The following is a 15,793-nucleotide window of genomic DNA, read 5'->3' on the forward strand; positions in this document are numbered from 1 at the left end:
AGTGTTGTCAGGGGAGAGTGGGGGGCCAGAGGGGAGAAGGGAGCCCATTTCAGCCAGAGCAGTGGAGCACACCGGGGGCATTGGGGCATCGCCTCCGCTGGCTGTTGGGGGAAAACAAAAGGAGGTGTGATCCCCCACAAAACATAGGACAAGAGTGTGGTGTGTGTGTGTGTGTGTGTGTGTGTGTGTTTATGAATGTGTATCATTGTTCAGAGTTTCCTTCAGCTCCAGCAACTCGTTTCAACACCCCTGCTGTTCACACACAAAAGCACCTAATTGACACCACAGATTTAGGCCACTAGGTTTAACTGTTCCCCTTACAACCCTTCAGCCACTGTTGGAATAATCAGAGTAATCGAAGTGAACAGGCTCCCACAGCTTCTCATACCACATCTGAGATGATACTTGTATATGACGCATCACTGGCTGGCAATATTCTATATTTTTGTTATTGTCCCATGGTTGTCCCATTGTCCCAAATAGCTCCCATCCAACAATTCCTTAGACCGTCTCTGAATACTTTCAGCCCAGCTTTCCCGGTCAGGTCACAGTTATATAGTTTAATTTTTAAAAAAACATTTTAAAAAATTACAAAAACTGTTGGGCACTGTAGTTTTTTTAGAAAAATTGATTCAAACAGGAGTAAATACTGTTTTTGTTTGGGACCATTTTCAGCCGTATAGGAATATATATTTGGATCTCTAGTGAGTATTTAGGATAGAATGTGGGGCTAACTTGAAATAAGCTACAGTTAATTTGTTTATTGTAATGAACGGACACATCAGGATGTGTCTCATTAATGTGTTTTTAACAGTTTGACAACAACGGGGCTCTGTTGCACAGAGGAATAAGATACATCAAGCTGTGGATACACAAGAAGTTATAATTAATAGTAATAGTAGTCCTTTAACTGTAAGGTTCAGGTATAATCGCAGCCATAAAACAACCATTAGTGACATACATAGAAACACATAAATTAAATAGGAAATGGAAGAAAAAAACAAGACAGACAAATTTTCATTTCACAAATTGTTCCACTTTATTGAAAACATATCAGGGCAACATTTTTTGGCATTCTGCTATCTCATCCAAAATTTGATGATAAATTAGTTCATTACACTATGAAAAAGTTTCTATAAATATGTGCAAGTACATAACATCCCACAGAAAAGGGGAAAGTAATTCAACAGCGACAAACTCTTGTCAAACAATTTTCCAGTTAAATACTTGAAGGTAAATTACTTAGGAAAAAGAAGGACCCCTTGGGCTCTCATCCAATATCCGACCTAAAATTGGTCTCAAATATAGTAATCCATATCTAATGAAACTAATTTTGGAAAATATTGCACGGCAGCTCCATTTTACACTTCAGACAGCTTTTAAATTGATTCAACCTCTAAACTTACCTCTCAGAAGCTCCAACTTACCTGTCCACATCCACGAAGACCGCAGACTAGAGAACTGATAATCAAACTCTGACACTGTGTGTCTGATTGTTCTCACGAGTGCAGAGGTGGCATTTTCCATATGTGGAAAACATGTTCAGAGAAATAGGCTACAGACGGCATATGTGCTTTGTCAGAGTAAGGTCCAATGGTGGAAGCTCAATTGTTGCTTTTCATCTCCGTGGTGAAATTGTTGGCACGCTGCATCTGTGAAGACATAAGCAAATAAAAAAGTGTGATTAATCAAAAGAAGACTCCTTAAATTATGCAAGTCTCTAATTCTGGGTGTCCTCAAACAAAATAAAATTAATCGCTATGCTTGGATATCCAGCAGAATGAAAATGAGGAATCACTATCTGTGCTTAAATCACATGCACATGCGCTCTCTGCATACAACTAGCTGGGATGATGCTGTTTGTGTCATCATCTCTCCAGACACACCAAACTGTTAATGTTTACTGCAAGGGGGGAGAGGCCGCGCGTTTGTGCACATACGTGTGTGCATGTGTGTTTGTTTGTGCGTCTATCAGCTGTCTGTATCAATGGTGTGCATGACCCCTGAGCTAGTAGACAGTCATGGGTCAAAGGTCAAGGCAGAGCCTGTCTGAGCTTCCTGGCTGAAACCAACGCCTGCAGCACAAACACACACACACACACACGGGGGGATGGGTTGCCCCCTACCAGACTAATATCACCTTTGGGATTAGGATCCAGACAGAAATACATTGACCCCAAAGACACGCACACACACACACACACACACACACACACACACAGCGAGTGTCTCAGACACTGGATCTGCTTGGTCATAAAACAGGACTCGGTCACACTGCGTGACGCACAGAGAAGCAGCAGAGATGCTGAGTTTGAGAGGGCCATCTAATTATATTTCAGCGCTGAGTTAAAGAGAAGAGCAGAGGAGACTGGGGAGGTTCATGCGTCACCATGGTGAGCAGAGAAAGCAGCTAACACAGTGCTAGCTAGCTACATCATAGTGTTGCAAGGATAACGGAGAAATACAAATAAATCAGTAAGGCAGCTTTAATCGATAAAATATTTTATAATGCAAATGGTACGAATATGCACAGCTGATTTTATGGGCATTATATTTTTTCAAACTGCAGCAGGTGAACGAGAAGCTAAAAAAACAGCAGTATTTGTTGCTAAACCTTTGTACTCCCTGTCATATGTCAAGCAGTTTAGCTCTGTAATTGCATTTAACCCAAGCATTGATGTAGCTGCAGGAAGTGAGAGCCCAGAGCACCAATCTGGATAAAACAACATCAGCATGCCAGACGCTTGTAAAAAAAAAAAAAAATCACAAATCAAAGAGAAGCGGGACTGCAGGATCTCGGCACAGAGCGAAACAGGAAAAAGGTCAAATTCAGAGGAGCTGACGGGCTCCCCTGCCAGGCCATCGGGAAAACTCCCCAAATAAGCCCGAGTGTTAAGCCCACTAATCCCCTGTATTATTGCAACATCTGTGAGGTCTAGAGAGGCTCTGCCAGTGATTAGCAAGACAGATGTAAACAATATCCTGGCTGAAAAGGAGAGGAGAGAAGAGGAGAGCGCTTGGCTGATCTGGGTAACAGTGCTGGAAGGATAAGAAAAGTAGAGATAGAGAGAGAGAATGTGGAGAATATAAAGTAGGTAAGGTGGGAGTGAGTGTCCACCAAGGGATTTAGGGGGGGGAAAGAAGAAGAGGAAGTGGAGGAAGCCATAGTGATTTTGAAAGAAATTGCAAACACGAGAAAGGAGATGATACTTAAAGGAAGGGTGCGATTTGAGCTTGAGGAAGTCGGGGATTGAAAGAATACAGTAGATGGGGGAGGTGGAGGGAGCCAGAAGGTGACAGCATGAGGGGAGAAGAGCAGCAGATTGGGAGACGGCAGACCCGGGGCCAGGGGTGCCCCGACCGGCTGACGAGACACCAGGGAGACGTGCCTAATTTATGCAGAGTTAGGCTGAAGGGGCTGAAGAGTGGAGGGTGTCTGGGACCCCCTCAATACCCCTCAGAACCAAGGAGCAGCTATGGGTGCTAGCAGTCTGAGAGAGAGAGGGGAATGGGGGAAGGTAGGGGGATGGGGGTGTTTCTTTTTTTCGGAGAGACAACAAGGGGGGTGGATGCCGCTCTCCCTGCTCAATTCAGGCAAGGCTGTCCGTCTGACGTCCCATTAAGGTTTGGGACAGGGCATGGGGAACGAGGCGATGAAGAGGAGAAGGAAGGCAAGCGGGAGGATAGGAGGACGAGAAGTGAGTGAGAGGCCGTGCTTAACTCCCTCCCCATTCTACCCCCACCCCATTCCAGTCTTCTTCTCCAGTCTGGCTACCTATTAGATCCACATGGCCTTCTGTCTGCTTCTCTGCATACTAATTCCCCATTACCACAACCTTGAACGTGACACGTGAGTCGGACTAAATGAGAGACAAGTAGTCTGGCTGATGGGTTGGTTGTTTTAGAGGCTAGAAGAGTACTTCAGCATCCAGGCAGGCAGATTCATTGGGCTAGAGTAGTGTGTTGTGGTGTTAAATGGTGTGGGTTTTTATTTTATTTTGTATATTTAATAAAATTTTAATGAATTTAGTTTATTGTTGTTATTATTTAATAAATAAATTCATCAAAGACTGCAACTGGACGTAGTAGTCTTGCGTTACGAAACTACTAATTCACCCCAGAAGTCTTTCATTACTCTGGGTTTCAATGTAAATGTTTAATGTCACACAATGATCTGAACCAGCGGTTGCAAATCTGGGAGTCGGGACACCCAAAGGGGCCCTACACAAATCTGAAGGGTCCCAGGTGAGTAAAGGGATTTTTAAAAAAGAAAAGAAAAAGAAATCTTTGTTATACAATTTTTTTTCAAACCTTTCTCAATTTTATTTTCTTGTAAAATATGGAAAACTTTTTTTGCTCATATTCTCACATTTTCGTCATGAGGGCTCACAAGTAGAGGTTGCTTAATGTAAGCTTCTATAAGCCAAAACTGTTGGATACCACTGAAAAAAAAATATTTCCCTGCAAATAAGAAAATTCTACGTGGGAACACTGTGTGTTTGTGATTTATTTGGCATGAAATTCAAAAAATTAAGGTAAATACTGGCACAAAGTATTAGCTGTCTGCAGATGTAAGATCAAAATCAGCATCAATGTCAGCCGTCCAAATCTTACACCAGTTGTGTGTCAAATGTGAGGAGACATGGTGTATGCTTTGTGTATGTGAATCCTGGCTGATGGCCAAGTGAATCTGTGTGTGTGTTGTTCAAGAGCCCAGAATGGACAGCCAGGCAGGGTGATGGTTGAGTCTGGTGATGCAGGCAGACAGTTTAATGACAGTCCTCACCCCTGAACATACAAGCCAGTGAGCGCCTGGCACGCCCGCAGATGTACACACACCATATGACACATGCACATATATGTGTGATATATGGTGTGGCGCCTTGTGAAAAAGACACTCGGCCGGTGAAAATTAAAGAAAAAGAAATCTCTCTGTGTACGACCCTGGAAAAAAATAACTGGAGGGGCTAGAATTGGTGCTTTTTTTTTGGAGCGCCACTTTCTTCTGTTAAAAATAAACAAGAGGTTTAATCTTGTCCTTCAGCACCGCACACCTTTCATCCCACAATTTTAAAATGAGATTTATACAGATGACATTGCACAAAACACTGCAAGCAATAAGAAATTAAACTTTTTAATAAATTCTCAGAATCTGCATGCTTGCTGCCAGTGAGGTTCTCATGAGGAACAGTGCAAAGTAGAGAGCTATTCACTGGCTCAACAGAAGCCAGGCTCTTTGTGCTTCTTTTTGGTACGTTATGCCTGGCCATGGCCTTGCATCTTATTCAGGCGCAGGTCTGGACATGAATTTGGTGCCCAAACAAAGACATAGAGCCACCTCATTAAAAAAACATGTCATTGGATCAGGCCTGGGCTGAATTGTGTGATTTTCCCTCCTACCATAAGTGGCCGTGACTGAGCGTTGGGCTGAATGAGAGGCCGGATAGAGGCCTGCCAATGGAGCGCCACGCTACATCCCTATGGGAACCACCCCCTCACAGAGGGGGACACATTTAAAGCTTTGTTGGTCTGTTAACACAGCTTCTTAAAACGCCTCTTTATGGACTCAGTTAAGCAAACTGCTGCCCCTGGTTTTCTTGTGCCAGAAGGAGAAAGTAAAAAAAAATAGAAAGAAAGAAAGAAAGACAGAAACGAGACAGAGAAGGGCAACAGAATAAGAGGGAAAAAAGAAGGCTCAAGAAATTGTTGTTTTTTTTCATGGGATATAAGAAAACTTTAAAGCACCTAAAAAGTTCAAGTGAGAGTTTTATTTGCTTCTATGTGATATAAAATGAACACAGATGGAAATTATTAGCAGTCAAACAGAAAATCAGATTATACTTCCTTTGTCAGCGCAGGGAATTAGTAGAGCTACGATTAGAACCAAAAGACATGGATTTTCCTTTATTCCTGGTGCTCTTAAAATGTTTTATAAATAACCTATTTATTTTATGATCTTTATTTCATGCTTTTGCCTATTATGTTGATCACTGTTATGTCTGATTTATTTCAGGATTTACTGTGTTTCTATGCTGCCCCTGCTTTGTCAGACGTTAATAAATGAAACTTGAAACTCAATATTTAGCATCCACCCTCAATGCCTCGCCAAAATAAAGACAATACAATCCTGCACGGAAGACTCTGTACATCTGCTCTCGCTGTATCTAATCACCTGAGAACTGAACTTTGCAGTAGTTGGTTGCAGCGGAACCAGGTCATTGACAAACTGCAGCGTCTCACAGTGTCCTCTGATACAGTCAGCACACACCTGCACCCAGAGGACTACAGACATCCTGCTGCTGAAACAATAGGTTTTTGTGTGTGTGTGTGTCAAACACAGTCTTTCCTGGGAAACCTGGGATGGAGACTTAGTCAGTCTCACAGGGTGCTCAGGATGACAGTGAAATGAATAACAATGAACTTGCTGAGAGTCAAGTTCAGAACATTAGTGATGAACCAGAGCTGAGGAGGACAGGAGGAACAGTGTGTGCGTGTGTTCGGGTGTGCATAATTGTGTCAACGCGCTCAGGAAATATCTCAATATGAACAGAGCACTGGGCTCCAGAGGAGAGCACCCACTAAGATGAGAAAATGCACACACACACACACACACACACACACACACCTCTTCTTCTCGCTCTCTCGCTCCCCTCCCCTTCCCATCTCGCAGCACACATGCAGCAAGGACCCCGTTCTCGCAATTCTATTGCTGTCTGCTGCGCGCCTGATGAAAAAGCAGAACGACATAGGGGGTGCACATGCCTAAAGGCAAGAAAACGCACATTTGTAAATCACAGCCCCACTATAAACATAGGGTTTAATAGGGGGTTTCTCAGGCGCGTTGGCAGGGGTCCACCTTGCCGTGTGCTTTGCCAGCCGTGTTTTTTTTTTGCCTGCTACAGGAGGAAATATGACTTTACAGCCCTCAACCACCATCCAGCAGAGATGATGGTCTACGGGGCTAAGAATGCATCTGAATACATTTACATAAAGATTGTGCTACGTTGACAGAGGCACTGCTGAGGATGCACCCTGCTCATCGTTGTCCCCAAATATCATGATTGAAAGCAAGTGATGATTGAAATGTGGTGCGGAGGTAAGGGGAGGGGAGGGGGTGTGAATAAAAGGGGAAACGGTCACTTTATTCTGGGAAGAAACAGGGGAGCTCAGCGTTCCCTGTCCTCCATTATGTTAATGGAATCAGCAGTGTATATGAACCAAGGACACATGCAGGGGAATAATACAGAGGGTATGACAGCTAAATAAACACAAATTACACAAATCATTTTTACAACCAGACTTAGACTTTGGCTGGTAGGAGAAGAAGTTTGTGACAATGTAGACACAACAGCCAAATCTGATCTCTACATATAACAACTCTCTTAATCACAATATAATGCTGCTGGTTTTGTAAAAAAAATAAATAAATAAATAAAAATGGTATAACTGAGGTAGATAAAAGAATGCAATTTGTTGATTTTTTTTTTGTTCTTTCTGGGAAGAAAAATCCTGTAAGGATATTTGGTAGTAGAGTGACTTCAAAATACTGCAGATATGAGACCTTATTTCATAACACGCCGCACAGATATTTCAGCTCCAGATTTTATTAGGAGATAAACTGACCAGATTTTACTGTAACAAATTTAGAGGATAGGATTCCTGTAACCTTTTAATCAAATAGATGGGATGTAAAGGTGAGCATGGCCTAAGGTACGGAGCGGCTTTTGGAGAAAGCACTTTAATTTTGAAAATAAAAAAAAAAACAGGTAGGCAACAGAAGGAGCGCAGTGAAACCCTGTGATAAACCTCTCGCAGATATAGTCAGCTCGCCAAACCATCCTGTCAGATCAGTGCCTGAGGAGAGGCAGAAGGGGAAAGAGAGGCGGCGAGAAGGGGAAGAGAGCAAAACATGGGTGAAAAGGGTCAGCAGGGAGGAAGGCTAAACCCCAGAAGCAAGCGAAAGATTGTGTGTGCAGTGCATTTATATTTTAGCATGGGTGTGTGTGTGTGTGTGTGTGTGTGTGTGTGTGTGTGTGTGTGTGTGTGTGTCAACCCCAGCTGGGCAGACATTTACTTGACATGCTGATAGGGATTTAAGCAGTGGGTGGGTGGTGTGTCTGACCAAGGTGAGAGTGAATGAGCAGAGAAGGGGAGCTGGTGGGGATCGGAGGATGATGGGAGGCGGGGGACCAGACCAGAGGGGCTCACAAAACTGCCGTTACTAAAGCTTGATTTCAGCAAGAGTTGAGATGATTAGGAGACGGAGGCAGAAATGGGCAGGCAAACATGGGGTAAGGGAGGCGGGTTTTTATAGGAGAACCCTCCAGGCTATGGAAGAGAAGGGGGACTAGCCTATTGAGGTGATGAGGGAAAGCGGGTCTTTCTTTCAGACAGTCTAACGAAGCATAAGTCCCCGATGAAGAATGGAGGCAGGCTACCGCAGGGTGGGTTAGCTTGTGGCTCCGCTCCTCTCCATTTCTCCCCTTTCTCCTCTCTTCCTCTGTCCTCTCTCTTCCTTGCCGTCGTCCACATCCCCTCTTTCTCCTTTCCTCTCCCCTCCTCATGTGCTGCAGTCCCTCCTCTTAAAGGGCTTACACTGTTTATTTCAAAGCGGCGTAACGTGCCGCAAACTCGCGTCTCAGATGACTCGATGAAATGGCAATGATACAGTGACCAGCAGCATTTCACCGGTAAAGAGGATTGCTATTGATGGACGGCTTCCTTTAAAAAAAAATAATAAAGTGACTCATGACTAAGCAACTCATGAATTTAGCAAATGGCCCCAGACTAAGATAGAGCACACTGTATGAGAACAGAAATTTGATCTGAATATTTAATATGTGACGATTTAAAATAATTTCCACATGCCAAAGCACTCAAAACAGGTACACGCAATGAATGACATACATTTCTGATAGTGGCGTGCACGAACGATGAAGCCCGAGCCGACATGTTAAATTACAGGAGGCAGCAGACTGAGACAGACAAGTGGGGTTGTCAAAGTGTCTGACTGGGTTTGACTGGGTTTGGCTGGGGGTTGTTTGACCAGGGGGTTGACTGGGCTGCAGGACTGATTTCTGCTCGATTTGGCTCAGGGCCGGCTGGAGACTGGCCAGAGGCTGGCTAAAGGGGGTTGGGTTCCCCTGCTTCTCAGCTCAAGTTGTCCCTGGAGCGAAGCAATAAGAAGCAGCTTATAAAATAAGCAAACACAGAGGCAGCTTACAGACAGTTATCCAGCCAGCCGGAGATGAACGGCAGATGAATCACACACACAGCTCTACATTGCGCTGATACCCTCCCCACCACACACCCCTGACCTTGACCCTTGAGGTTCTTCCTAACCTGTTTCTGAATGGAAGTCAGTGCAGCTGGGCTGTCTAGCCACGAACTAACCACGACCCCCCTCCACTGCACAGACCCCTCATCGCCTATTTATTTAGCCTGTTCCCACGCTTGATTACTGGGATGTTCTCTCTGCATCTGAATGGTGCAATTTAATATTTATGTGGCCGTCATGGTCCTGTCTGTTCCAGGATTATCTCTGGTTTGTATTAGTTACCTGCTAAACATTGATCTGAATGTTTTATTTTCAATTCAGGAAGCTTCTCTTTCTTTCCACGCAGTTCTATTCCTCTCTGCTTTACATCTCACACCGCATCTGCAGTCTCTCTCGATGCCTCATTCATATAAACCATTCAGAATGAGCACATACATACACTATGTAATGTATGTGTAAGGGTGTGTGTGTGTGTGTGCGTGTAAATATACACGTCATTCGGGGGGTTCAAACCCCTCCACCTTCACATTTTCATTACGGCCAAATCTCAGGCCTGTGCTACAGCAGCGTGGCCTTTTGCCGGCGAGCAGGCAGTTTAATCACACATACAGCACTACTCCATTTTCATTTCCTTTTCATACAGCCTCTATTCCACTCCGGCTTCATAATTCTCCCTTCAGAGCTGTCTAGCCCGTCTGAGTGTTTGCAGCCTGTTGAAATGACATAATCAGTGACTTGGATAAATGCCTGACTGTTTTTCCTGAGTCTATAATCAGACTTGGGGCTCAGTGTTGCAGCTCTGAGGAAACAGCAGTAGCAGCAGCAACACTTGACTCAGGAATTACTTCCTAAGGAGGGCAGTTTCACATACAGTAAGGAATTTGGTTGAGCATCAATGAAATGAATTTACTTTGGTCTGCCAAGTGGATCTTGACAAATGAAATGGTAGTTCTTACTTACAGAAGCAGAAAAAAATTTTACTTAAAAGAAATATGAATCATTTAATCACAGCCAGGCATACTGTTTAAGAAATTGATATTGCAATTGACAATTACAAAATTTGTCAGAAATAATGGATAGTTATCTAGCTTTTACAACAGTGTTGCAAGATTGAAAGTGAGCGCATATATATATATATATATATATATATATATATATATATATATATATATATATATATATATATATATATATATATATATATATATATATATATATATATATATATATATATATATATATATATATATATATATATATATTAGTGTGTGTGTGTGTGTGTGTGTAAAAATGGATAAAAATGAAATAAAATAAAACAAAATAAATGTGCATTTAAAAAAAGCCATTTTGATCTTTTGGGGTCTGCACTCTGTTCGAAATGAAATGTCATTCCTTCCACATATCAAACACAGTTAATGCAATTTTAACATCATATAAGGAAAACTTCATATGAGGGAGTTCCCTCAAAATGGTAAATCAAAAATGACCGATTTACCTTTCATGCTGTATTTAAAAGACATCAAAACGCCTATTCAAATTTCATTTTTCATTTGGATGATAAAGTGTTTCGAGAGAGAACCAATCACTTATTTGTTCGGTCTCGACAAAGACAAAAAGAGAATAAATTGAGCGATGGCTGTAAATGCTTTCAGCAACTATTACTTCTGTGGGTGGAACACATTCAATCAATACCTAAGCAAATAAAAAGCAGTGGGCAGTCTGAATGAGGAAAGCTGCAGCGGACTGGACAATCACACACACACACAAACAAATGAACATAATATGGTGAAGTTCATGTTGGGAGAGCTTACAGTTTTACTCTAAATAATGTTTTTAATCATGCAACGATCTTATCAGAATACCTTTTTACTTTAACAAAATGTTGTTACTATTCTTTAATTAATTTGGATAATTTAGACAGAATTATATATATTTTAGCGGACTCGAAAGCCCATCATCTATATAATTAGAAATATATTTGAGAAAACCATTTGGTTATTACTTGAGTGTAGGAGGCACGTGGAACACTCCTATATGTGGCTTTGCTGTTGACGGTCTTTGGCTTTAAAGCCTATGAGAATGGAAAGAGTGGATATTGTGTGTGACAGTGTGTGAATAAGTGTCTCAAACACAGACATACAAATACACAGACTACTATATTTATGCACATGCAGCATGTCCACCTAAAGCCAGGTCTACTGTAACTTTCTGCCTGTTCTCTTTCTGCTGTATTATGCATAATTGCAGCAGCATAGTTACATGCATGACTATAACTGTTATTAACATAAAAGCTTTCTGCAGGAGATGGTGTTAGAGGGCATGGCCTTTTTTTCCTCTGAGTAAGCGTGAATGGACACATTCATATATACATGATATGGAATAGCATGCAAGTGTGTGTGTGTGTGTGTGTGTCTGTGGGTCTGTGTGTGTTCATTCGGTATGTGCGGCTGACTGGCATACATGGTCCGGTGTTATGTTCATCTGGTGCTTCATAAAACATATGTTCCCCCCTTGTTTGATTTGAATATGCAAATGAGAATAACACGGCTCCACCCAGTTGATCCCCCATGATCCAGACTCTCTACTCTTTCTTCTTAGAAAGACTTAACACCCACCTCCCTGGGCTTGTCCTCCATCCCTCTTCCTCCGCCAAGAGCACCCTTCCACAGTGCCCACACAAACATCTACATTCAAGATTAGATGACAGGTTTGACAGGTCTGCCTTTCCTTTTTTCTCTCTTTCACTCCCTGCCTTTCACTCGTCAACCTGTTTTTCTAACTCTTTCCGAAACTTAGCTAGGTTTTCCGCAAACCCTAGAATTATTAATCTGGAGGGTAAAAACTGTTAAATGAAAATACACAATTAAACGGATGAATGAAATCATTTCAATCTAGCATGTCTGAACGCGAGTGGATTTGAGACTGTCTGTTTTTCACTGCCATTTCTGCCCACAAAAAAGATACAGTAGCTTGCAGCACCTCCAGGATAACTACAGCTAGCATGGGCTCTTTACACTAACCACCCCACCCCAGCCTCATCAGTGTCACTATGGGCTGATTAGACGGAGAAGCTTGATTAATGCAGCCTGAGTCTGATACAGAAGACGATAACAGGAGTGAACCAGCCTTTTGTGGATGGGTAAATGACAGCACTGGTTACCACACGACTAAAAAAGATAATTTAATTCCAAATCCCCCATACAGATATCAAGGACAAAACATAGCCATGTAATTTGTTGTACCATAAGCAACTATTTAGAAATATTGGCCCTTTGTCATGGGCTCTTACTGAGACAGAGAGCGTGTGTGTGTTTGTTGTCCTCTTGTCCTTGCTGTGAAGTTCATGGCAACACTACTACAGACCGACAACAGATACTATACTGCCAGTCTTCAGAGTGGATGATAGCTTATTTCCAGGACACCATTCACCAAATCGCTTTCTCCAGTAATTAGCACTGACAGGTGAAAACGGCCACGAATGCCACGAGAGTTCACAATGAAACGGACAATTGCACAAACACACAACTATAGACCCCAGACACACACAAACATAAACACACATGTCAGTGCACAACAGCAACAACAGAGGATCCATCAGCACAGCTAACACCACATTAAGACCATAAAGCACCAATACATCTCCTGTTCCACGTACACAGCCCGTATCCTGCTGCTTCTGCACTGATACCCCTGATCCCCCTGCGCTTTGACAAGGCGTAATAAAGCCTGTATGAAGCGCCGCATTGTGTGGGGAGAACACAATGTTGCATGCTGAGTGCTGTGAGAAGGGCGTACACCCGTGGGTCCCACGGCGCAGCAGCACACCAGGGCCTATAGCAGGGAGTGCTGAGCATGCTAATGAGGTCATTATATTATGCCTCTCCCTCGCTCCTGCTCTCCTTTACAGTGTGGGCTTTGCCTGTCAGAGGAGGTAGGGTACCAGTAATGCAGCCAACCACAGATGTCACATATGGCACAATGAGAAGACACATGAGCGTCTCCCAATGAGTCGCTCAGAGAAAGACTGGGTTACGCTCCATTTTTCAGCTAGCGTCAAAAGCAAGAATATGCTATCAATGATTTGCATAAGGTGAGCTTAAAGAAAAGTAAAGAGGAGGGCAACAACAGAGCTAATTGTTCCTGCTGTGTATTCAATCAGCAAACGCGCAGGACTGCGTTTCCTTTTTTCCTTTTACGCTAGCGGTATTATTTACAGCCGATGGGGAGGGGTTAAGATTAAGCACATGCAAATGCAATTACAAGATATTTGCATAGCCGTTAGCAATTAGGGGGCAGATGGCAAACAGCGGGCATTAAAAAGCGACCGAGCGCCATCTTGGCTGAGGGAGACAGCTGGCAGACAGGAATCGGCCATTTTGTAAGCATGGGTCGCTGCCAGGCTGAGGCGTACAGAGGCACCAGTCTCTCTCTGTGTGCCAGGAGATTGGCAGGCGAGGGGGAGTTGCGCTTTAATACCCTCCCTGGTACAGGCAACAACAACGAACTCCTCCAACAGTCAGTGACAGTATGATCACAGCCCAGGGCTCATGTTGAAAACTGACTGTGGAGGATCAACTACAACGTAACGTGTCTGTGTTCACTTTAAAAACACACATACACCTCTGAGCAGAGATGGTACCTTATCATAACAATGTTACCAGAAGGGGAAATATTTCTTATTTCTGTTCTTATTCTCCTTCCTTAGCACAATGTGGCTTTCAGAGTCATATAAATGGTATTAGTTACCACAGAACAAGCAATTAAATGAAAACACTGTACTCACCACATGAATCCCGATGTAATCTCTGTTAATGTTTTCATGCTTTCATGTCATCTGGCCTGCAATGTCCTTCCAAATCCATAAATATGTACAGAACGTGGCGTGACCTCTCAAAAGTTTTCAGCCGGATGTTTCTACCACTGAATGAAAAGGTATTTTTCTCCGCTGTGTTTTCTACTGAAGGCATTCACCTCTACACTGATGTTGAGGTATTTCATTCCTGAGGATTTTGCTAAAAAATCTGTAAAGCGAGTCTCTTTGTGTGGAGAAGGACTTCTGTAAACGTGGAGGGGAAAAAATTCACACAAAAAACCAAGTAGTATCAGACGGGGGGGCACTGAACAGGTACAACTACTGTCCTTTTCATCTCTCATTCAATTAGCAGCCATTCACTTGTGCTGCCATGGGATTCCTGCTGCACAGCAGTAAGTGGACTTACTTAGTGCTATTTCCACACACATACACACACACTGAGTATGAAAGCCCAGGCCCGCCTTCCTCTCTTCCACCTTATAGATCAATACTGCACTGCCATATCCTCTGATGGGAGCTGCTGTTGTGAGGATAAGAAAATCTAAAGCGAAAAGACAGGTTGTGTCTGATACAGTGGATGAGAGAAAAAGTTCAAATTGTCCTTTCATCCTGGCTCATGTGATCTTAGGAATATTGCGTTCTATGTGCTTGGAAGTGGGCAGTAACGTCCTGTGTACAGTCTCCCATGGATCCTTATTCAAACAGTTAAGGTGGAATGAGTAATAAGAGGGAGGGAGCTGGAAGAAAAGAGACCTTCGACGTCCTGTCTTCTTCTTCTTCCGTTTCTCTCCCTCCCTCGCTGTCTCCTTGTCTCTCTGGCAAAGTTTTATCAAGTGGTGTTGGACGCAGCAAAAACCCCTCTGGCTGAACCACACACAAAGACTCTCTCTGTCTCTTCCCTCTCCCTTTTTCTCTCCATTTTACACACTGACACACACACTGCGTGTGGGGCGGTTGCAGGGTTAGGGCCCTGGCCCTGGCTGGTGCTGGGACTGCTGGAGAAAGATAGAAAGACAGATGGATAGAGGAGCTGGGAGCAGTGGTGGTGGTTGGTCCCTGGGCTCCGAGGCCTGCAGGCGGTGCTGGGCAACCTCTGCTAGCCTCTCTCCTCTGTATTGATTTCTGCTGCTCCGCGCTGCTCCACTCTGCCGCGGAGGCTCCTAGCCGGCGGGGATGAGAGCTCGGCTCACCCGCCTCACCTGCCTCTCTCCTGGCTTGGCTGGCCTAGCCTGCCCACTCTGCCGCAGCTTTGGCTGGCCCCTGCCAACTCCCCGGGACCCCTGTTTGCAGCGCTGGGGCCACAGGAGGAAGGCAGCCAGAGAGCCCATGGCGATCCACAGCTGTGTTCACCTGCTCTGGGTTCACCCGCTTCGAACCACCTCCTCGAACTGCTTCTATCCTTCTCTCCTTCCATCCTTCCACCCACTCTGCTTCTCTTTTTCCTCCTCCACTGCCTCCTCCTCCTCCTCTTCTTCCTGCTCTACACAAACAGCCAGAGACAGAGATGGAGAAAAAACAAGTTAATCTTAACTTTCAGCATTTTACCCACTCTGAATGTCAATCCTGGTCTTTGATCAGCGAGAAGTCGGGGGTGAGGATTCTGGCATCCTCTCTCAGCTGGTAATGTGAACCTGCTAACCTTGGAGAGCAGAAACTGCTGGGATTGGAGGCCTGAGAGTTAAGTGTGTCAGGCAGAGAGATAC

The 15,793-nt window shown here is 43.8% G+C and overlaps 1 long non-coding RNA gene across 1 annotated transcript; it reads right to left on the reverse strand.

The window, feature by feature from the left end:
• Window positions 1-1,014: 1,014 nt before the first annotated feature.
• LOC119900930 lies at window positions 1,015-15,564 on the reverse strand. The gene is made up of 2 exons (XR_005444128.1): window positions 14,061-15,564; window positions 1,015-1,652 (listed from the first exon to the last, which is right to left on the reverse strand). It is a non-coding gene; the product is annotated as an uncharacterized LOC119900930 (long non-coding RNA).
• Between the last annotated feature and the right edge of the window lie 229 nt (window positions 15,565-15,793).

This window comes from Micropterus salmoides, unplaced genomic scaffold, assembly GCF_014851395.1.
Source record: "Micropterus salmoides isolate LMB-PRFRI ecotype aquatic unplaced genomic scaffold, ASM1485139v1 Ms_hic_scaffold_13, whole genome shotgun sequence".
NCBI classification, from domain to species: domain Eukaryota; kingdom Metazoa; phylum Chordata; class Actinopteri; order Centrarchiformes; family Centrarchidae; genus Micropterus; species Micropterus salmoides.